Consider the following 25,101-nt stretch of genomic DNA (forward strand, 5'->3'; position numbering starts at 1 on the left):
AGGTCATATAGTGGCAGGGCTCAGATTTGAACCTAATTCCTCCGACTCCCACTCAGGTAGTCCTTCCACCATACCATACTTTGTATATACAAAGGAAAGTAAAAATAGTATTAGGCCTCAAGAAGCCCACATTCTAATGAAGGAAACAATAAATAGATAACCAGGTACAACAGATACACTGAATAGATGAGAGGTACCCTCGGAGGGAAGCCACTAGTAGCCAAGGGGAATGGGAAAGGCATCCCTGTAGAAGGCAAGATTTAAAATCCTTTAAAGGAAGCTAAGGTAACTGTGCAGCAGAGGCAAAAAGGAAGAGCATCCTTGGCATGAGGGACAACCAGAGCAAAGGCAAGGGGACTGGAGATGGAGTGTCATGTGAAAGGAATGGCAAGTTGGCCAATATAGCTGGATAATAAAATATGTGAGAAGACAGGAATGGATCAAGTTATAAAGAGCTTGAAGTAACCGGGGACTTTATATTTGATCCTGATGGTAATAGAAAGCCATTGGTTTTTATTATATAGGGGGCTGACATGATTTGATCTATGTTTAGGAAAATCTTTTGGCCATTGAGTGGAAAATGGATTGAAATAGGGAGAAACTTAAACCACAGAGATCAATTAAAAGGCTAATAGAATAATCTAGGCAAGAAGGAATTAGGACCTGAAATAGGTTGGTATCTCTATGAATGGAGAAGGGGATATATAAAAGAGGTATTGGGAAGATAGAATGACAAGATTTGGCAATAGATTACATATGTGAAATGAGACACTGAGGTTGTGGGTCTATCACTGGGGGGATAATAGTGCCCTTGATAGTAATAAGGAAGTTTGGAAGAGAAGAGGGTTTTAGGAGAAAGATAATGAGTTCTGTTTTGGATACTCTGAGTTTGAAGTTAAGTATGGGAGATCCAGTTCAAGATGTCCAATAGGCAATTAGTGATGTGGGACTGTAGCTCAGGAGAGAGACAAGGGCTAGATATATGGATCTTGGAATCAACTGAACAGAGATGACAACTGAACCCAAATGAACTGATGAGATCACCAAGTGATCTATCATAGAGGGGAAAGAAAAGAGGGCCAGGGCACAAGAGCCTTGGAGGATAGACATAGTTAATGGACATGATATGATGAAGAACTAATAAAGGAGACTGAAAAGGAGTAGCCAGACAGGTTGGAGGAGAATCAGAAGACAGCGCTGTCATAAAAGGCTAGAGAGGAAAGAGTATTCAGGAAGAGAGGGTGATCAGCAGTGTTGAATGCTGCAAAGAGATCAAGAAGAATGAGGACTGAGAAAAGGCCATTATGTTTGTCAATTAAGAGATAATTGATAACTTTGGAGTGTGCAGTTTCAGTTGAATGATGAAGTTGGAAGATAGCAAATATAGATTTTAGAAATGAGAGGAGAGGAAGTTGAAGCACCTACTACAAACAGATCTCTCAAGGAATTTAGCCAAAAAATGGAGAAGGGATATGGGGGCAATAGCTATCAGGAATAGTACAACCAAATTTAGAATTGAACTGGTTCACCAAAAAGCTGAAACAGGGAGAGCAGAAAAGTGTAACCAGTATAGGAGTGATGGCATGGGAAAGAACTGAGGGTAGGAGGAGGTCATAGTGAGGATGAAGAATAGGAGCAGGGGTCCAAAGGGATGGGGGAAATGGAATGACAAAAGATTATGATCACAAAGAATTTTGGAGTTCTTGAAAATAGAAATGGAACACTTGTGGATGGTAACAAAATAAAAGGTATAGCCATCCTTGTGGGAGGGCAAGTTTGAAAATGGCAGTGGGGAGCAAAGGGGTATGAGTGCAAGTGTTGTCAGTAGAAGGAATGTCATCAGCAGGGACATTGGTCTCAATGAGTAGACCATCCAGTCCTATCTCCCCATTTTGCACATGGAGAAACTGAGGCTCAGAGGCTCAGTGATTTGCCAAAGGTTGCAGGGTTAGTTAATTTTAGTGCTAGGTTTAGGGTATTGTATTTTTATTTCTAGTTAATTGTTCTTCCTCTTACAACACACTGCTACCTTCGATCAAGTGGGAAGGTAGTGTTAACTCCTAACCTAGTCATCCACACAAAAGCCTCCTGGTCAGTACCAACATCACCACTACAATTCATCAAGTTTTTACAAACCATTTCTCTGTGTCTGGGATTGTATAAAATACTGTGGGACGATAGTAAGATACTCTTCCAACCCAAGGCAGCTAAGACAGTAGCGTGAACAGAAAGAAAAGCAATACAGGTAATCCAAGCTTTTGTTTTAAAATGTCCTGAGAAGTCACATTGTATACTGGGTTGTATTTTCCCTAAAAGAATTATGTGTGTGTGGGGGGAGGGGGGGGGCCAAGCCAAGATGGCAGAGTAGAAAGACACATATACTCTAGGACTTCCCCCCCAGCTCACAAAATACCTGTAAAAAATGACTCAACAAATTCTAGAGTAGCAAAAGCCACAGAACAACAGAGAGAGAGAGGTTTCCAGCCAAAGGTAACCTGGAAGGCCAACAGGAAAGGTCTATGTCATGGGACACTGAGTGGAGTGGAGCCCAGCCCTGGCCACGTGGCACTGGAAGGAACATGATCTGAACAGACCTCCAGGGCAGAGTTCCCAGCAGGGAGAGTCCCAGATACCTCAACCCACAAGCAACAAAGAAAGCACCAAACATCAGTGTGGGAGGGCTTTCCCAGCTGGGTGAGAGGGGAACAGGGTTCCTCCAGCAATAGCCCCAGGTGAGGGCAGAGGTCCTGGCAGCAGACTGCAGGCAGCTAGGGTGGCAGGGAAGCAACTTGGGTCCATTGTCCAAGCAGCTCAGCTTAAAGTCTCTGGTGGTAGGGAGCAGCTGATCTAAACCTCAGCCCTGAGTGATGGCCCCGCCCCCACCCAAAGCCCCAGGAAATCAAGCAACTGAGTTGAATCTCAGCCTTGAACATGGCACTGGGGAGAAGAGGGACAATAGGACCATCCACTTGACAAAGAATTCAGAAGTCAAGTAGCTGGCTGGGAAAATGCCCAAAGAAGGGGAAAAATTAGACCATAGAAGGTTACTTTCTTGGGGAACAGGTATCTCCTCCCATCCTTTCAGATGAGGAAGAACAAGGCATGCTGTCAGAGGAAGTCAAGTTCCCTGCCTCCAGGGCCTCCAAAGGGAACTTAAATTGGAATCAGGCAATAGAAGAGCTTGAAAAGCAAGTTAGCAGCTTGCTAAAGAAGAACCAAAAAAATGATGAAGAAAATAACAGCATTAAAAAGAGGCTAACTCAATTTGGAAAAAGAGGTCCAAAAAGCCGATGAGGAGAAGGGGGCTTTAAAAAGCAGAATTAGCCAAATGGAGGAGAAGGTTCAAAAGCTCACTGAACAAAATAGTTCGTTGAAAGAGAGAATTGAGTTCAGGGAAATGAATGACTATGAGATAAACCAAGCAGTTAAAAAACAAAACCAAAAGTTTGAAAAAATAGAAGATAATGTGAAACATCTCATTGGAAAAACAACTGACCTGGAAAATAGATCCAGGAGAGACAGTTTAAAAATTAGAGGACTATCTGAAAGCCATGATCAAAAATGAGCCCAGACATTATCTTCCATGAAATTATCAAGGAAAGCTGTCCTGATATTCTAGAACCAGAGGGCAAAACAAATATTGAAAGAATTCACCAATCACCTCCTGAAAGAGACTCGAACAGAGAAACTCCTCGGAATATTGTGGCCAAATTCCAGAGTTCCCAGGTCAGGGAGAAAATGCTGCAAGCAGCTAGAAATAAACAATTTGAGTATTATGGAAATACAATCAGGATAACACAGGATCTGGTAGCTTCCACATTAAGGGATTGAAGGGCTTGGAATAGGATATTCCAGAAGTCAAAGGAACTGAGATTAAAACCAAGAATCACCTGCCCAGCAAAACTGAGTATAATACTTCAAGGGAATAAATGGTCATTCATTTATTTTGAATTTATTTGAATTTTGAATTTTGAATTTATTTGAAATGGACTTTCAGGTATTCATGATGAAAAGACCAGAACTGAAAAGAAAATTTGATTTTCAAATACAAGAATCAAGAGAAGCATGAAAAAGTAAATAGGAAAAAGAAATCATAAAAAACTTTCTAAAGCTGAACTGTTTACATTCCTATATGGAAAGAAAATAGTGATAACTCTTGAGACTTTTCTCAGTATTTGGGTAGGTGGAGGGATTGTACATATATACATACACACACACATATAGACAGAGAGTATAGGCTGTGTTGAATCAGAAGAGATGATATCCACAAAAAATAAAATAAAATAAAATAAAAATTAAGGGGTGAGGGAGGAAAATACTGGGAGGAGAAAGGAAAAAATGGAATGGGACAGGCTATAACTCATAAAAGAGATCAGAAAAATCTTGTTCAATGGAGGAGAAAAGGGAGAAGAGGAGAGGGGAAAAGTGAAGCTACTCTCTCCACATATGGCTTAAGGAAGGAATCACATGCTCACTAAATTTGATGTGAAAATCTATCTTATACTACAGGAAAGTAGGGGAGTAGGTGACAAGTGAGGTGAAGGGAATGATAGAAGGGAGAAGGGAGTAACTAGAAATAAACACTTTTGGGAAGGGACAAGGTCAAATGAGGGAATAAAAAATAAGGGGGGATAGAGTAAGAATAGAGGGCAATATAGTTAGTATTCCACAACATGATTATTATGGAAGTCTTCTGCAAAACGACACATATTTAGTCTGTATTGAATTGTTTGCCTTCTCAGTGGGGGTGGGGAGGGAGGGAGAGAGGGAGAGAAGTTGGAATTCAAAGTATTAGAAACGAATGTTGAGAATTATTATTGCATATAACCAGGAAATAAGAAACACATGTAATGGGGTATAGAAATTTATTTCGCGCTACAAGAAAAGAGAGAAGATGGGGATAAGGGAAGGGTGGGATGTGACAGAAGGGAGGGTACATTGAGGGAAGGGGTAATCAGAATGTAAGGTATTAGGGGGTGGGAGGAGGAGAGAGATGGGGGGAAAAATTGGACATTACAAAGTGAGGTAAAAGCAATTTGTTTTAAAACAATTGACTGAATTAATTACTGAGAATAAATCAAAGACATCTTTAGTTTGGGGGAAAGAATTTTAGTCTAAATTTCCTAGAGGCAGGTAAACTTGGGTAAAATTTGGCATTGATGGAAAAGTTAAGGTTTTAATGGTAAATTTGATTTTATGATTGTTATTTAATCAGGAACTAGAACATGTATAGAAAGGCATATAAGTCACTTAAGACTTGCCTCAAAAGATGTTCCTTAGCCAATGTGAAATTATAGTCATATCTGAAACCTAGTTATTGGAATTTGCTATTTTTAGATGCTATGGGACTATTAAGTGACTGTTCCTCTGAGTCCAACTCTAGATATGAATAGCAAGAAAGGTGGTCTGAGCCTCCAATCCATGATGCCAGTAAGCCTGTGAGATGCTGGTATGAACTGAAAAAGGTAATCTCATGGGAAGGATAGAAGAGCAATTGTTCAGCCTGGGCTGGGGTAGGATTCTCCTGACTCAATTTCCCCACTGACACTGACAGACTTTAAGCCTGACTGAATGCAAGTGGACAATCTTCTCCTGCCTGGAAGTGACACGAAGTTGGGAGATATTGTTTCCCTGCAATGTCTCTACTATTAGTGGCAATTTCCTATAATCAAAAGGTTTGTAAGCTTAATACCAGATCTATTAAATTATAGATTGTTGGTAGGGGAACATCCGAAGTTAAGTCTGAAATTAAGCTATTAGGCTTAGGCCTTTAGACCAACAACAATAAGTTAGGGTCCTTTAATTCTTAGTAATACTGTGGAGACAATTAGGTCAAGAGCTTGTGAAGTTAGCATACATAATTATTATTTGTGTCTCAGTTGGTTAATGTTAAAAAAAAAAAATTCGTTTGTGGTCTATATTGTAAATGCTTTAAAAGAAGTATCACCTGACCAAAAGTTGGAATTGTTTTATGTGATATGAACTGTGTTAAAAGTGAAAAAAAAAAAAGAATTATGAGATATAGGGGAAGGGGAGAATGAATTCCTGGCCAAGAGTTTGGGATCAAATGCTCCATAGATGTGACCTAAAACAAAAACACCAATTAAAGGCAGCTAAGTGGCTTAGAGCCTCAAAGACCCAAGTTCAAAACTAGATTCAGGCATTTAACCTCTGTCTGCCTCAGTTTCCTCATCTATGAAATGGGGAGAACAATAGCACCTTACCTCACAAGGTCACTGTGAGAATGAAATGAAATCATATTTGTACAAATCACTTAACATAGTACTTGGAACATCACAAGTGCTTCTTCCCTTCCATTATTTCCCTAATTAACTTTTTTTTTTTTGGTCAGGACCCATAATATCTTCATTGTAGGCAACTAGTAGGGAAGAATTCCCTCTACTGATTCAGTTGGACACCTCAGCAATTTAGTCTGAGAGCTTCCCACAGTGCTGAAAGCAAAATGACCAGAGCAAAGTAAGAGAAGCAGGCCTTGAACCCAGGTCTTCTCTCAATAAATAAATAAACAGTTAAATAAACAGATGAACGAATGAATATCACAATAATAATTCAACATAATAAAATAATGCTATACATCCTCCGAAATGAAATATACTTATCGATTATACAAAGGATCTGAGAGTACAATGAATTGCCCATGTATCATGAAAAATACAACTCTACTGGGTCATAAATTTCACTATAAACTAGTCTATGGTTCTGAGACCTAAAGAAATAAGGTCTTCATCCTGGCATTCAAGGCCCTCCCCATTCAGGCTCCAATCCACTTCTAGCCTAATCTCAAGATTACTCCTCTATGTATACTCAGAATTCTAGCCATGTTATCTGTCCTATTCTCTTTCTGCCTCCCTACAAGTCACAGTCAGTCAACAAGCATTAATTAAGCTCTCACAGTGTGCTAGTCATAGGAATAGGTGCTGCTGACTGAAAGACAAAACCATAGTCCCTGCCCTCAGGGAGCTCACATTCCCTCTCCAGGCCTTGGTGCACACTCCACCCCCCTTTATAAATGGGTTCCATTCTCTACCTCCCCAGTTTGACTCCATTGCCTCAAGGCACTACCCTTTCCACGAAGCTAAAAGTAATCTCTCCCCAGGTGAAAGTGATCCTTTTCTCCTCCAACGTCCAATAATACATTGCCTGGACCTCTTCTTTGCGTTTTTCACATTCTCCCTCTTACCAGAGTTTCTTGTGTCTTCTCCTTCTAACCTTTCCCCATACCCTCCCTACATAAGCTTCATTGTAAACTCCTTGAGAACAGGGTCTATGTTTTATCTCTCTTTTTATCTCCAGCTCCCATGCCTTGAACATAGCACACACACACACACAAAATGTGTGTTGAATTGAATTTGTGAAACTGAATTAAACATTTAATTAACAATTATTCTTGCTGCCTTAGAGTTCAGATGGGCTTTTGATAGAATGGTGCAGATAGCTCATGTTTCTTAAAGAGCTGTCTGAAGGTTTGAACTGATGCCTTCTTTTTCTCTAGATCAATTTCTCTATTGCAAGAAGAGACATTCAAAACCATTCCATTGATCAGTATTGTCAAAAATAGCTACTGTAACCTCTAAACATTAACAGACATGACTAAGGACCTGAGGTGTGAGGATGTGGAGAGCAGGGGCATCTGGAATCTGGGTCTCTTCTCTCATTTGGTCTTACTCACCAGTCCCATTTCTCCTCCATTATCAAGAACATGCTTAAGAGAAAAGGAAGGCCCAAAGGGGAAGCCCATAGTATAAGACTCAGATAATAATGGTGTGCTTATAGTCAGATACATGTATGTCAGCCTCAAGCTTCTAAACAGGAACAGGAAGAATCATCTTCCCTCCTCCCCTTCCCCCGCCTTCCTGAGTCACTGTCCAGGCCAGCAGTAGCATGAGTTCTGCTGCAGAAATAGGATCATCAAAAAGTGAAGCGTGTGTATTGCATAGTGTGGAATGAGTGAGGTAGAAAGCAACGAACAAACACAGCATTTTTTTTTTAAAAGACAGTATATCTAAGCAAAGGAACAATCGCATGAGGCCTAGGGGAAGAAAAGGAAGTATCGGGGGTACTTGGGTTCTTGTTCTGGCCACCCTAGGCAAGTTAATTCCCCTCTCTGACCTTCAATTTAATACAGTTAATTAAACAAACATTTATTAAGTATATACTATGTATTTATTGTGCAACTAGGTGGTGTAGGGGCTGAGTGCTGGACCTGGAGTCAGAAAGACTCATTTTCCTGAGTTCAAGTCTGGCCTCAGACACTTACTAGCTATGTGACCTTGGGCAAGTCACTTACCCCTGCCTACCTCAGTTTTTTCATTTGTGAAGTGAGCTGGAGAAGTAAATGGCAAACCACTCCAGTATCTTTGCCAAGAAAACCCCAAATAGCATCACAAAGACTTAGACACGACTGGAAAACACCTGAACAACAACCAAAACCAAGTATTTACTAGAAGGCTTGGGTTCAAGTCCAGCTCTACTGTGTGTGACCCTGGGTAAGTCACTTAACCTTTTAATTCCTCAGGCAACTCATGCTCTAATACTGTAAATTTCAGAGTAGCTGTTGATCTTCATTGGCAACAAGTGTCATCACTGAGAACTCTCTACTAAAGTAACCCCAAATGAATGCCAAATGAGCTTACCAGGTCCAGGTGCCAGACAGAAATAAAGATAATGCCTACCTTCAAAGAGCTAATGTTGTACTAGAGAAAAGCAATATAGACAAAGAAGTAGCACAAAAGTCATACAAAGGAATTTGGGGATTTGGAGAAGCATGAAGAGCTGCTGGGATCAGGAAAATCTCCATGGAGGAGGTAACTCTCTAGCTGAGCAGCGTATAGAGCTAGGGATTCTAAAAGGCAGACTAGAAGAGGGAAAGGGTCCAGGTATATGCAAAGACACGGGGACAGAAGATGGAAGTGTAGCTGCAACACTGTGTGAGGCAGAGTCATGAGAAATAAGTCAGGAAAGAAGGTATGGAAGCTAGGGCTTTGAATGTCAAACAGAGTAGTGCGCCTTTTATTGGAGGCAATGAGGCACCACTGAAACTTTTAGAGTAAGGTCAGACCTGAATTTTTGGAAGATCAAGATTGTGGAGATGAGAGACTGATAATTCAAAAGATTAAGGGATGCCATGGAAATTATAGATTAGACACAATCTTTTTCCTCAAAAAGCTTACAATGCTGCCTATATTATACATATGCAGGCTACTGCAGACTCCAGACAAGTTACTGATTAGATCATAAGTAGGTAGGTATAGGTTCATATTCACCTAGACCAACTTGAGAAGTATCTGATGTTTTTCCTTCCTGTATCCACATTGGCTTTGAAGAATGCTGGTAAATGGTATACATGCTTGGATCCAGGACGGGGCAACAATGTGTACAAATGCAGGAATTGGCTGAAGAGGAAATTGGCCTCCCAAGAGACTTGAAATATTATCAAAGGTTTTTCTGCATCCTAATCACAGGCCCTGGGGCAAGGCTGACACTGAATCACCTATGTCTGATCCATCAGAGAAAATGAAAACCATTGCTGAAGCTATCTCTAGGACAGATGACAGAAGCAGAAAGGAAAGGCAGTGAGCCCAGAAGGAGTTGATTGAACAGAACCAGCATCTTTCTAGAAGAATTCAACCTTGTATTTTAATAATATCTTACCCCAAAGAGCTTAAGGTACTATCCTGGTATTACCGCATTGCCTTCCAAGGTTTTACCAGAAAGGATAATGGAGGAAATGAGGAAAGCTGAAGGTTACAGTAAAAATAACAACAAATGTTCCTTTTTCATCATTTGTGAAACTAAGGCCAGTGAAAGACAGACTAATGCCTTAGGCCACAGAAGGGGTAGGGAAATGAGTCAGGAGTCAAAACTTGATGACTTTTGGGTCACTGCTGTTCCCACTACATCCTGCTGCTTCATGACTCATATTGTGGGAGTTAGAACATACAAAGAATCATCCAGTTGAGTGGTGCTTAAACTTTTTGGTCTCAGGACCTCTTACACTCTTAGAAACTTACTGAAGACTTTTGTTCATCTGGGTTTTATCTACTGATATTTGCCATATTAAAATTTTAAACTCATCATAATTACTATTATAAAAATAGTTTTGACTTCAAAGACCTTCGCACCAGACCACACTTTGAGAACCAGTGAACCAGTGATCTAATTCAATCTTTTTTTTAAGAGATGAAAGAGCTCTGAAAGGGCTAATAACTTGCCCATGGTCATCTAATTAGTGCCAGGGCTGGGACTAGGACCTAATTCTCAGCTTGGCACTTTTCCTTTATGATACTCCCTGTCTCCACTGTTCTCCTCTTACCCTCATCATCCTTGTTGCTTAGTTGGTACCCTTGCTTAAGTTCAAGCACAGTACAGAGCCACCCCTGCCTTTTTCAGAGAGCTGACTTTGTTCTCTCTGCCAGCTGAGCCTAGACCGACTAATCCAAGCTGTTAGGACTGGGATTTCTTCCAGGCTTCCCTCATAGGAGCTAATCAATAAATACTTGTTGCTTGGTTGGCTGATTGATTGAGGGGCACTGTCTGTAGCATTGATGGTGGTGGGTGGTAGGTGGTGGGGAAGGATGAGAAACAAACTGGAGAAACTCTCAGCAGTTTCTACCCTGGGACAGTTCACAGTAGGTGTGAGGGCTGTCCTAACCGCCATGAGTTCTTGGGGTCTGATTTCTGTTCAGCAGAAGCCCCTCCGCTTAGCCCGTAGCACCTGTCAGAAGGTACCATCATCAGTTCCATACTAAAAAGAGCCCAATAGTGTTTAAGCCAGAGTGTTCCCAAGCAATAAAAAAGTAGAGGATGAAGAGGCGAGCTCCATCCCCAAAGGATCTCTACTGGAGTGCTTTGGGTTTTTTCCTCCTCATGTCATCTAAGGACATGGAAATTCAAGATATGCAAAGAAAGCAATGACCTGATTGAACCACAAGGTGGTGACAGAGCCTAATCCAATGCTTCGCCTCACCCACACAGCTGGGAGTTAGAGAGCTGAGCCAAACCAGTGACCTCATACAGTTTTAACTCTGAGTGTTTCCTAAAGCAAGAAGGCCCCAGGACAGTGCACTATTAGACAAAGGGAGTGTCAGGAGGGGAAAGAGGGAGCTGGTGCACTGGGATTTGGAGAGGCACTCAGGCCCCGCCGTGTCACCTGGCCCTTCTAAGCCGTCCTGATGGGAAAGCATCTGGTCTATCCAATAAACAAAGTACATTAGAGGCTCAGAATATTTAAAAAGGAAGGAATCTCAGAGACCATAGTCTGACCTCATTTTATGGATGAGGAAACTGAGGCCCTGAAAGACAGCAACTTGACCAAGGTTATGTGGTTAGCAGGTATCAGCAAGGATTTTCTCTATAAAATGAGGGGGCTGCACTAGATGGTCTCTGAGGACCCCCTTCCAGATTCAGATCCTGCACTCTATGATGACGGTAAAGGGACAGTCCTTGAATTTAGGCAGCTAGGTGATGAGGTAGATGGAATACTGGAGTCAAAATCAGAAAGATCTGAGTTCAAATCTAGCTAGGATTTGAAGCTGTGCCCCTATACCATGGATTGATTATGTATGACCTTCTTATGAATGTTCAACAAAGGTCACTCCCTTCAGCAAGCCCATATTAGAATGGTGGGTCAGAGAGAAGAGCCTTTTTGGATAGGACCTTGGAAATAATCCTATCCAAAATCTTCATTCACAGATGAGAATCATCTCACCCCTCCATATCTTTACAATGAAATGCACCAGTTTATTAGTAAGGGGGTGATTCAGTACAAAGTATGGGACTTCAAGTCAGAAAAATGGGCGTGTCTTGCACTCTTTCTGGAAGACCAACTCCTCATCTATAACCACTAGATCTGTGGTGTCAAACTCAAGCGGGAACTGGGCCATTAAACTGTACATAGGGATCCTTGCATACTGCATGTTGACTTAGAAAACTTCATAAGAACATTATCTATGTTTTATTATATTTTTATTTATTTTAAAATATTTTCCAATTATATAATCTGATCCAATTATATAATCTGATTCAACCCTAGAAAGCCAAGTGTTTGACACCTCTGGGCTAGATAATTCTTGTCTGATTCTATAATCCTTCAATCTCATAACAGCTGATTCCAGGGTCACTGAGGACCCAAAGTCCCTTGCAAGACCCAACACTTTACTGATGATCAAAGCAACCATCATCTCTTCTCTCTCCATGAATTCTCCATGGGCAATCTCATCTATTCCAAGGCTTCAGCTGTCACTTTCATGCAAGTAATAATCTCCCTGCCCTATGTTCCAGTTCACTAGCAAAACTGTTCACAAGCTCTTTCCATGTTAACTAGCTACTACCTCATACCCTCCCCTCATACCTGTCAACCACAACCATACTCTCCTATGATTCATCTAGATCATAAAATTAAAGGCCTGATAAAAACCTGTAAGTTTACAACATATATCCTACAAAATGGCCTCCAAAAATATTACCAAAAGGTAACTATTTTACATTTATAGAGTATATTTTGTATAAAAAGTCATCTATAGCAGTTCTCTTTAGGACAACTGCCTGGTTTTTTCTAAAAGCAGACTCATAGGGGCAGTTAGATGGCACAGTGGATAGAGACTGGCCCTGGAGTCAGGAGGACCTAAGTTCAAATTTGGCCTCAGTTACTTGATTTGTAGGTGTGTGATCCTGGGCAAGTCACTTCACCCTGACTGCCTTCCAAAACAAAAATAAAAGCAGACTTGTACCTATTACAATGCTTGGAGATGTGGGTGTGTGATCATTTCAAGAATCACATCTTTCTTTGGGAGAAATTTACCTTAGGAAACATCAGTCTTTTAAATATGGGTGCCATCTCTATGGAGAAAGTTGAGATGGGATTTGGGTAGCAAGACAGTGTATATATTTGTGGTAACTCGACAGTCAGTTTTTGCTCCGATGCTGAAGCTAAGATAGCAGGAAACCTTAAAATCAGAGGAGAATGTTCTGTACTTTATCTAGACATTTGAATATGAGTAAATAAAGCCTACTCTCAAGATCAGCTAATCTGTTCACATTCCCTGGGGTATGAGGTAAATTTATTTCTAGATTCCCAACTTATATCCTACATTTCAAACTGCCCACTAGATTCTTCTCCCTGAATGTTCCACAGACAGGTCAAATGCAACATTTCCATAAACAAATTCCTTACCTTAACTCTCTTTGAGCCAATAACCAAAACTCTCAACCTGCGCTTCTTCCATACATTTTGATTTCCAGTGATAGCATCACCACCTTTCTATTCATCCAGATTGAAAACCTCAGTGTCATTTCTTACCTTTTTTCTTTCCTCTCATCTAATTAGTTGCCAAGTTCCATTGATTCTACCTCCCTCAATTTCCTTCTCTTTGGTCTCACCTGTCATTACTCTAATTCAGACCCTCATTACCTTTTGCTTGGATAGTTGCAATCCAGGCTGCATCTGGATTCCCTCCCTGGTCTTTCCATTCTCCTACGGAGATGGAAAAGTCCTCAGGTGGGATCTGGCTATGTCTGTTGTCCACTGCCAACCCAGCTAAGTTAGCTAAGTTAGCAGGGCCTCATCCCCAGCTTGATCACAGGGTCATGAACTTTTCAGCCTCAGCAGCTCTCAAAGATATTTTGCTTACTTATAGAGGGGTCCTGATTTGCCTTTGTGGAGGGAATGCTACTCTGAGGAAATCCAGGATCACAGTCCTCTTCCCAGCATTTACTCGTGTTAACTAGCTCCAGGAGGTCAGGAGTGGCATCTTCCTCATCTTTGTTCTCTGCTATAACTAACCCCGGGGGACAGGCATTCAATCAATATTTGATTAATTTGAGGCAGTTGGCAGTACAGCAGAGAGTGGTGGGCCTGGAGTCAAATTCAAAGACCTGAATTCAAATCTGGCTTTAAATACTTGTTAGCTATGTGACCCTGGGCAAGTCATTTAACCTATGTTTGACTCAGTTTCCTCAACTACAAAATGGGAGAGATAACAGTACCCATTTCCCAGGATTGTCACTGGGATCAAATGATATTATGATTTGTAAAGTACCTAACACGGTGCCTAGCATAAAGTAGGTACTACATTATTGCTTATTTCTCCCCACCCTTCTTAATTTCAGGAAATGAACTGGGATTAGAAGCAGCAACTTCAGGAAGAGTACATAAAATAAAACCAGAATGATGGTGAGGTACAATGGAGAGAGTAGTCTTTGGAGTCAAAGACTTGAGTTCAAATCCTGGCTCTTCTACTTATAAGTCTGAGTGGACTTGAGTGGTTGTGTGGTCTCCCTAGGCCTGTTTCCTCATCTGTAAAATGAGGGGGTTAGACTAGATGGCCCCTTAGGCCTCTTTCAACTCTAGGTCTCTGACCTATGATGAAGTAACACTCTTTGTATTTAGACAAGTAGTGGTGAAAGTGCTAGAGTGCTGGACTTGGAATCAGAAAGACCTGAGTTCAAATCTTGCCTCAGATAATTATTAGCTGTGTGGGCCAGGGTGAATCCTATCAGTTTTCTCCTCTGTAAAATGGGGATAATATTAGCACCTACTTCCCAAAGTTATGGTGAGACTTCCATGAGATGATGTTTGTAAAGTTCTTTGCAAAATGTGAAGCACTATATAAATGCTAACTTTTATTATTAATTATGTATCACTTTGTGGTTTATAAAACACTTGCCACACAACAACCATGAGAGGTGGGCTACAGGAAAAGATCTGAGGCACACAGACATCCAGAATACCTTGGAATTGATGAGGCTTTTGTAAAACTCTTAATAAAAGATGCCTATCAGATTCAGGTTAGCTCTGCTTATGGAATAGACTGAAGACTCCCAGAGCTGAAGGAGCTATTTGTTTTCAGAATAGTAGAAACAGTAGAGCATATTGGGAAAAGAAATGGCTTTTGACTCAGTATCCAAAGACCTGGATCTAAGTCTCAACTCCAAAGCTGTCTTGTTGAGTGAACTTGGACAAGTCACTTGTCCTCTCTGAAACTCTTTTCTTGTTTCTCAGACACTATAAAGCTTAAACTACCTCCCTCACAGGTTGGTATGAGGATTAAATTAATTATAACAATAATATAAAGTATATAATATATTCTAGGAATGTGAACTGTTACCAGAGCTCTGGACCTGGAATCAAGAAGGCTTGGGTTCAAATCCAGCCTCAGCCACTCGCTGGGTGGCCCTGGGCAAGTCCTTTAACCTCTATTTGCCATAGAAGGGGAATAATAATAATACCACCTACTTCCCAGGACTGATGTGATGACTCTATAAGCAGAGTGCTTTGTAAACTTCAAAGTGCTATATGAATGTTAACCATTATTGTTGTCATCTGCAAATGTTTTTATTTATGAGGTTAGAGTTAACTTTCAATGATCTGTGTTGATGGAAGGAAGGAGCGCACAGAGGAAGAGAAGACCTAAAGCAAAAGAGAATATAGAAGGCCATAGACAATAGCTTAACGATGGAATCCATTCAAAATCCATGTAGTTCAATACTTACTTTACATATGAGTGACTTGGCCAAGGTCACATAACTAGTAAGTTAGCAAAGTCAGGAAAGAATTGTTCTTCTTTGGTGGGGGGAGGGATGGGAGAGGGAGCAGTCAAAATTCATATCTAATTCTAGTGCCTTTTACACTGTGGCATGCTAATTGCCATGAGTCTCATATCATTCCTCTATATATGAGCACTAAGGAAAGGAATGACTTGAGCAACAGAATGGGCCAGGTGAAGACAGCATGCTAAGTGAGGTGAGTAATTGAGAGGCTGGCTCCTCTATCTCTACAACAGGACCTCCATGGACAGATTTCAACAGGGTCTGTGAACTTGAATGGAAAAAAACCCTACATCTTTATTTCAATGTACCTTGTAATCCTATGTATTTCATTTTATGTATTAAAGAATATGATTCTGAGACAAGGTCCATTGGCTCTTCCAAATTGCCAAAGGGGTCCATGACACCAAGACCCTCTGATTTAGATGAATTCAGGAGTAAACTGTAGTATAAAACTTAAATCATTAGGGAAAGGTCCTTCCATGAGTTTTTAAAATGGATCCATGTGGCTATGTCCTCTGCTAAGGTCTTCCTATACTTCTTAGGACTGTAGATTTGGAGCTAGGAGGGGCTTTAGAGAATAGTCCAATACTCTCCTTTTACAGATTAGGAAACTGAGGCGAGAGAGATTCAGTGCACTGGTCAAGGCCACAGGTAATAAGTACCTGGCAGAGTCAGTCTTAGAAATTAGGTCCCCTGACCCCAAAATCCAGCATTGTGACCACAGCAACACACTGCTTGGCAGTGGCATGAAAGGAATCCTGGGTTCTAGTTTGACTGTGCCATCATAACACAAGCTGGTAACAGACTGCATGCCTATTGTCAGAAGACTAGCTTAGCTAAATTTCCAGAGACTCATTACCAGTTTGCCTGAAGGGTGATGAGGTTTTCAGCCATGGCAACTCTCAGAGATCATCTACAAAATTGGGGTTGGGAGGCAACAGTGGAAGGAGTACCCACTTTGATGAAATCGGGAAACTGTAGAGGCTTGAAGTCTGCCTAGGCCTCTCTGTACAGCTCCCTTTGCCAAGCCCTGGAGTGAATCAGAATTCTATCCAGCAGCCTCTGTCCTCAAAAACACTTCCTCTTGGCTTCCAAAGAGGGTGTGTCATATGTGGAGGTGGCTCCTAGAGGGGTATATACGGTACTTTTATACAGACTCCCATAACCTGAGATGCCATATTCTTTCCCTCTGAGCAAGAGAAGTACTTTTTAATAAGGCAGTGGGCTGACAGCCAGCAAATTGCTTTGCTCCCAAACTGGCAAATGCCCCCACCTTACTGATCCTCCCAAACCAACAATGCTATCTCTGCTCCCAAATGATGTTCTGATTTTCCCCCAAGCAAATGTAGTCTCCCATCTCTTTTTCTCCCCAAGAGCAAAAAATCAGAATGTTGGCCTCATGGCATTCAGTAGGCTTTGCATGAGATCAGCTATTTGGCTCTCCTTTCAGGCATCATCAGATCACAATTCAATTGGCTCAGGACAAATGGGATTCCTCGCCTGGAGGTCATTTGAGGACAGGCTTCTCTCAAGGCTGCCATCAGTGAACTGTGTCTCCAATGAAGCCACCAGACCCTGGCCCTCGCAGACGCCAAACAAGGCAGGGACTGGCTCCTACTCGTGTGAGAGCTGTCTAAGAGAGAAACAGATGCTGAAAGACCACTTATGGGTGCTTGCCCCCAGGCTTCACAAGAAGGGCTGGCTTAATTTTCTCTCAGAGAGAATGTTCCTTCCCTACCCACTTCCTCTTATCTCTATCCTTTCCCCATATCTATGAATCTATGATTTCCCTAAGTCAGAAACAACCAGTAATACTTAATACAACCCATATAACCACCCCACCTCTGATGAATAAGGATAATCTGCCTTCTTTAACCTCTCCTCATTTGCCTACCCAGCCATCCATTGGAAAGAATGCTGGACCTGAGTTCAAATTCTGACTCTGCCACTTAAAACCTTTATGAGTCTGGGAAAATCATGTAACTTCTCTGGACTTCAGGCCGGAATGACCTCTAGGGGCTCTTTTTTATGCAAATCTATGATGCTGCGCTGCCCAGACTTTTATCCCATTTAATAGCTCAATGCTTAAAAAACCAATTCTCCTCTCCATAAATAAACAATTTTGTATCTTTTAGACAGGAGGGGGAAAATGAAGAAAGAATGAAGATGGAGGCAGCAGGATGGAAAGAGAAATGGTCTGGGAGTTGCGAGGACTGGTCTCGGCGCAGCTAGCTTAGTTCCTGTGTGACTGTGCCAGCCTCAACCTCTCTGGGTATCAGTTTCCACAGCTAGAAAAACTCAAGGCACAGGAGTAGATGATTCCAAAGTCTATGAACCTAAGCATTTTGGTTATTCTGCTTTTTCAGCAGGAGTCTCCAACAGGAGACCTGCAACCTCCCTCAGAAGCAATTGTTTGCTTGCTTTTGATGCAGGAACCAGGGCTGGCCCAGAGGAGGCAAGACAGTCTAGTGAAAAGAACATTGGGCAAAGAGACAGAAAATCCTTCACTCTGCCACTAACTAGTTGTGTGACTCTGGACAAGTCTCTAGAGCAGGGGTGGGGAATCTGTGGCCTTGAGGCCACTTGTGGCCCTCTAGGTCTTCAACTTCAGCCCTTTGACAGACTCCAAACTTCTGTACTTGAGGATTTTAAATGGCCACATGTGGCCACATGTGGCCTGGATTCCCCACCCCTGCTCTAGAAGGTGGGAGGGAGGAAATAAGTGCCACAGGGTACCAGATACTACAAATATTATCTTTTGATCCATACAACAATCTTGGAATGTGGGAGCTATTGTTATCCCTATTTTACAGTTGGAAAAACTGAGGCAGGAAGAAGTTAAGTGATTTGCCTAGGGTCACACAGCTAGTGTCTGTGGTTTGATTTTAACTCAGGTCTTCCTGACTCCAGGTTGAGCGTTCTATCCACCAAACCACCCAGCCCCCTCTAGACTTTCCTCATATGAGTTTCCTCATTTAAAAAATGAGGGAGTTGGATTAAATGAGCTCCAAGTTCTCTTCCAGATCTAACACTCCATGGAATTATGAGCTGTTTTGAGCATATGGTGTTACGTCAGTCCCTCCCCACCAATGTTCCGATTCTACTCCCAGGAATCTTAAGAGCCAAGCTCCTACCCTGACCACATCCATCCACAACAGAACCAGTGACTGAAAAGAGAAGAAAACAAGACCCCAAGAACAACAGACCTTGTCCACTTCCATTCCTAGCTTTCCGCCTGCAAAGAGCCCCCTCCTAACCACCAGATCCCTCCTTTCAGATCCAACACACTTCAATTCAAGGTATTTTTTGGAAAGCCAGCCAACCAAACCAGTTGTAATAGTGTGGTCACTGGCAAATAATTCAACAATTTTATCTAATCCAGTCCAATCCAATAAACATTTATCCTGTCCTACTGTGGAGGAACCACTGTGCGAGGCTTTCTGAGAGAGAGTTTGGCTAAGACCCAACTTCTACTCTCCATGTACAACAACTGATGATAAACAACCACCATCAACATTTATATAACGCTTTAATGTTTGCAAAGCACTTCACAATATTTCCTAACTAGCTAGTGATAGATAGATGGAAAGATGGACGGATAGATGAATAGAGAAATTTTTAAAGTGCTTACTATGCACCAGTCACTCTTCTAAGCACTGACTACACTAACAAAAACAAATAAGATACTTTTGACTTCAAGCGGAAAAGACAATACATCAAAGGGGAGTTGGCAGGAAGAGGATGGCTAACAGCATGGGGGTCTGGCATGGAGAGATGGCTCTTGGGGTGGAATCCAAGTTTCTGGTGGGGAGAAAGTGTGGGAATCAGAGTGGCAGGTCACATGGTTTGGAGTTGGTGTGACTTACGGCAATCCTGTGACATCAGGACAACAGCTATTGCTATCCCCATTTGAAGATGAGGAAACTAAGGCCAAGAGTAGTGACTTAGAGCTAGAGCTCCTAAGTAATGGAGGAAGAAATGGGCCCTATGGCTCGCTGATGCCAAGGCCAGCACTGTGTCTCCTATAGCCCATCACCATGTTAATACCAATTACTAAATAAATGTATCACATGTAAGCCAAGTGCCATGTGAGGAAAGCCACGTGGGGAAGGATCATTTCTGTCTGGTGAGTTTGTCCCTCTGTTCTTTTCTTCAGTTTAATAACAACATGGACTGCTCAATTTATGAAGGGACTGAACTCCTCATCATGGTATGGAGGTGACTCAGAATTTTCAAAGCCTGTGACAGTTAGGGCAAAACCTTCTCAAGGTAGAGAGGTAGAAGTATCTTGGTAATGGATTAGCACCCCTGCCCCCCAAACCTATTTAACTCATGTGAAGTATGGTAATGTGCTAATGATGCTACACAAGCTGACCACAAGATGCCCCATTTTCTACAGAAAAAATGCTCTACCTTGAGTTGTCAAGAAGGTAGCTTCTCCACTCCACCCTGAAGGGGAATGGGGGCTTGTCTGCCACTTACCGGGCAGAGGGAGCCAAGAGTCCCCCAGTTCTGTTTGGTGTACACCTTCTGACCTGGGGCAGGAACTCCAGCAGGAAGGTAGTGGCTTAGGTGGTGAGGTAAGATGGGGGTAAGGAAGGGTAACAGGTATAGCTGGACTTCAAGGTAGAGCAGCATGGTTTGGGAATCTACTACCAGCATTAAGCGTCTGGAATATCTCTTAGTCATATGATAGGATCATAAATTTAAAGTTGAAAGAAACTTTAGGGATCATCTATTCCATTCTCTTCATTTTACAGATAAGGAAACTGAGAACTAGGGAGTTTAAAGGATTTGCACAAAGTTCCACAGATAGGAAGTAGCAGCGTCAAAATCCAAACCCAGACCCTGACTCCAAATACAGCACTGTAATCTTATCCACCAAACTGTCTTACACTGTCCCCTGATCACTTTCTTTCCTTACTTCCTCCAAACCTAGGGACTGATCTAATTTCTTATCCTTCCCACCAGCATCACCTGTTACTTCTGTCAGGATCTCTTTCCTTGGACCTTCAGCACCCAACATAGTCTTATGGCTTATTTTCTCTGCTCCTATAGAGCATACACCCCATATGAAAGTCATATTACTAGGAGGGAAAGAGAAATAAACAAAGATAAAAAGATTACTTTCTACTGTCCCTTGGTTATCTTTTCTCATATGGATCTCATAGGGAAAAAACCAAACACAGGTACTAACATCTCAAAAGACCAAAGTAAAATTAGTCTGTATTTCAAAAGAAAAGCAATATTAGGCCATATAGGGAACTTTTGTCTTAATAGCAGGAAGGAAGGGTAAAGGTACCAGCCGTTCCCCCCCAGTTTTGCTAACTGTCTAGTTAAGGCTTATGGAAGCATCAAGGTAATTTGCATGGCGTGAGTCCTGAGGAGTGAAAAGGAATTCACTCACCTTAACCCAACTGGAAGGGTAGTACTAAGGAGGGGTGGAACTTCCCTCTTGAGAGAAGAGAAGTAAAATCAAAAAAAGTCTTGACAAGTCTTTTGGGCGTCTTTATGGTACACCAACTGGGCCTGACTACAGTCCAGACTAACAAAAGAGTTTTAAAAATATACATTGATCACCCCCCATGAATGTTAACTGACATTTTCTAGCTGGGATACAACCCTAGGAAGGTGAGTTGTCGAGAAGATGTATCCTTTCTCTCTGACTAGTGGGTGAAACTAGACCTCTTCATTTGTCCTAGAGTAGAGAATGATTCTACTACTTGATTTCCCCTTGTTAATTACTTTGCTGTTCTATCCTAATTAAGTGTTCCTTGCTCTTAATAATACCAGGCTTCTTCCTGAAACAAAAGCTCATCTCTTTAGTGTGAACATTTTACTTCCAAAAGCCCAAATCCACCTTTTACATGGAACCTTCCTCAATTCAAGTACCTTCTTCTCTGTTAATTATTTCAATTAGTCTTGCATATAGCTTGGTTGTACAACATTGTTTGTTGCCTCCCTGATTAGATTGTGAGCTCCTTGAGGCCAGGGACTGCTTTCGCCTTTTTTTGTATCGCTAGCATTTAGCATAGTGCCTGGGACATAATGGTTTATAAATATGTATTGCCTAATTGACTGACTCTTCGTGACACAGTATGGCTGAAAGCCACAGAATATCAGTCTCAAAAAAAGCTTAGAGCTGTGGATAACCCCAAGAAAATGAGGATGGTTATGAAAGGACATGTTCTCTGATGAAGAAGTGTGAAGGAGAAAGCATAATAAAGCATACCATCAGAGAGATGATTAAGCAAAAAAGGAAATGAATTGATAATGAAGCAAGAAGAAGGGGGAACCAATGAATTGGCTTTGTGCTACATTGGTAGCCATGCAATGTCAAGTGTTCTAAACAGAGGTGCTGGAGAAGCTACCCCCACCCCCACCCCATGGAGTATTTCCAGGAGAGAATGGACAAGTGCTGAACAAGATGAGAATGCTGAATAAGTTGGATCTGCATTTTGGGGGAGAGTACCCACTTCAGTGAGATGATAGATTAGCCTAAGTCAAAGTGGAAGAATCTATTCAATTTGTATTTCTTGCTTGGTCTGTTGGTAGAGAAGTCACCAGATGGGAGCTTGAGTCATATGTGCATAATTTTTGTGAACATCCAAAACATACCACACTGAATTTGGTGCATCAAGGTCCTCATTGGACTCTGGGATCCTTGTTATAGCTGCCCTTGGACAACTCATTGTCTAAGTTAGGAAGGAGGGGGAGGCTCTGAGGCAGTGAGCAAGACAGGGATGATGTTGAGAGGAAGGAAGGGGATTATAGATAGGCTCATCTTTGGGACCAGTGTTAGGACTAAGGGAATAGTAATGTGCCTGCTTCCCTACTCACTTCGTTTTTCACCTTGACTAGCCCTGGTATGAGAAGACAATCAAGGAATAGGGTAGGTGTAGGACTGCAGTCCCTAATAGTTCCTGGTATAGTATAGGGCTGCCCTAGTAGACCATTGATGGGACTAGGAAGAGAAGGAACTCCCACACCACACAAGGAGGAAAGGGGAGCTTCTGTGGCCACTGGCCCAAGTGGCTGAGACTTCCATTTCAGTGTGGCTAATATATATAAGGGAAATAGGGAAGTTGGATACATGTAAGTCAAGGACTCATAATCCCCATATTCTTAAGGCTAACCTCAAGGCAATTTTGCCTATAACCTGTGTGCAGAGTCACAAACACACATGGGACAGCCATTGGATTGTTCAGGGAGTGATTACCCAGCTCCTGCATCTCATGGACCCCTTGCTTCTCTTGCTTCTCTCTCTAATGCTGCCTGCAGCAGACCATTTCACTACTCACTGATACCCCTATTCAGAGAGCATGCAGAGAATAAGGAGAAACTGTGAAATTCACACTTGTCCATTTTACTCCTTGTGAGTCATTCTCCCGAGACACTCAACTAGCTGAGTCACTTGACCTCTGTGAGTCTCAGTTTTTTCAGCTATAGAATGGGGTTAATAACAGCACGGAAGGTTACTAAGTGTTGCTGTAAGGATCAAATGAGATAATATATGTAAAAGTGCTTTACCAAGCACAACATAAATGTTAGCTACTATTATTATCTTGGGGATTGAGGAGAATGAAGTGGTGATGGATAAGATGGAGATGAATAGCTTTTATGGATTTCAATAATCCACAACTTCTTTCTACCCATTATCAAGGATAAAGTAAGTTGTAGGTTGAGGGAAAAAAAGACAACCAGCAACAACCCTGACTGCCAAATGTCTCTTCATAAAATTCCTATTGGCTCTAACTATTCATACTTATTCCATTTTCCACCCTGATCCTTCAACATATACAAATACTCTCTTTCTCCTCCTCTCCCCTTCTTTCTATTTTGCTCTTTTTTTTCTTTCCCTCTCTCTATCTCTGTTTCTCAGACTATCTCTGACTATATGTGTGTGTGTGCTTGTCATTTCATTGCTATTAAGAACCCCTGATGTATAGACTTCTTCTGCCAATGGAGATCAGATATTCATGTGTAATTTGTCAATTAACCAATCACCAAGCATTTATCAAGAGCCTAACATGGACCAGGCTCTTTGCAAGGTGCTGAACATACAAAGGCGAAAATGAGACGGTGCTTGACTTCAGGGAGTTTACATTCTATGCATTCCATTGCAATCTTAGAGAGTTGTCTATGGAAACTGAAATGACTTCATCTGGGAATCCCTGCTCTTGATGGAATGCCAACTGGGCTTTGCTCAGCTGAGGGGCAACTTCATTATTGTGTGCAAGTATATCAAGAGTTTTGGCCAAGGGGAATCATAAATGGTTATTTTCCGTGTCAATAAGAATATGTGAGCAGAGATAAAGCAGGAAGAATCTGTCTGGACATATGAAAGCTTCTTGATGACCTCAGAGATCAGACACAAAAACAAGCTATCAAGTGAGGCTGCTTAATTCCCTTTCCTTTACAGCTTTAAGAAGAAAACAATCAATCCTCTCTTCAGGATGACTGCACATACATCTGCATGAAGACAGGGGCTGGACCAGGGGAGCTCTTGAGGCTCCTGTCCACTCTAGGATTCGATACTGCATCGAAATAGAGATAGCTATATGTCCATTCCTCTCCTATACTTTGGCTATATTTTGGACATCTAGATTGCCCCCTCACCAGATACATTTATATTCTCTCCTCCCCCAATCCCCTTTTCAGTTCCCTTTCATGTGGTATCTTCTCCCATTAGAAAGTAAGCTTCTTCTTTCTATTTGTATTTATATCCCTAGCACTTAGCACAGTGCTATAAACATAGTCAAGTACTTAATAACTACAAATTGATTGACTGACAGTGCCTATTGGCATAGACAAGTGCATATCTATGCATACAACTGACCAGAGCTTTACCTCAAAGTTACCTAGGGATCTAACAATGAATGAGAACATCAATGTGGTTTAATGGGTAGAACCTTAGGCTAGGAATCAGGAAGCCAGTGTTCTCATCCCAGCTCTGCCACTTAAGTATTAACTGTGAGACAAATGCAAAGGACTTGGACAAATCACTTCCCTTTGCTAGGTCTCGGTTTCCTCATCTGTAAAATGAGAGTGTTGGTCTAACTGATTACCAATTGAATTGTCTGGCTCAGACATATTGTAAGTTCTTAGGTTTGGTTTTTCTAATACTGGGAAGAAGGAAATAGGACAGGAACCTTTTACAGAGCAGAGGGAATTAGGAAAAGGTCAATGGTATAGAGTATTGCCCAAAGAGTCCCTTAACCTTTTTGAAAGAATTTTCCCCTTTATAACATGAGAGGATTAGACTAGATTAGGGATTCTTGACCTCGAGGTCTGTGAACATGCTTTTTACAAAAAAATATTTTTATAATGATTTCAATGTAATTTGTTTCCTTTGTAACCTTTTGTATTTAAAACCATGATCCTGAGAAGGGGTCCATATGCTTCAAGAAATTGCCAAAGGTGTCTAGGACACAAAAAAAATTAAGAACCCTTGGATTATATGCTCTCTAAGGTACTGTGATTCTATGAATGATCAGATTCTAGGTTTCAAACAAGAAGACCAAAGAACCCATC

The sequence above is a fragment of the Notamacropus eugenii genome, chromosome 1 (assembly GCF_028372415.1).
Source record: "Notamacropus eugenii isolate mMacEug1 chromosome 1, mMacEug1.pri_v2, whole genome shotgun sequence".
Lineage (NCBI taxonomy): Eukaryota > Metazoa > Chordata > Mammalia > Diprotodontia > Macropodidae > Notamacropus > Notamacropus eugenii.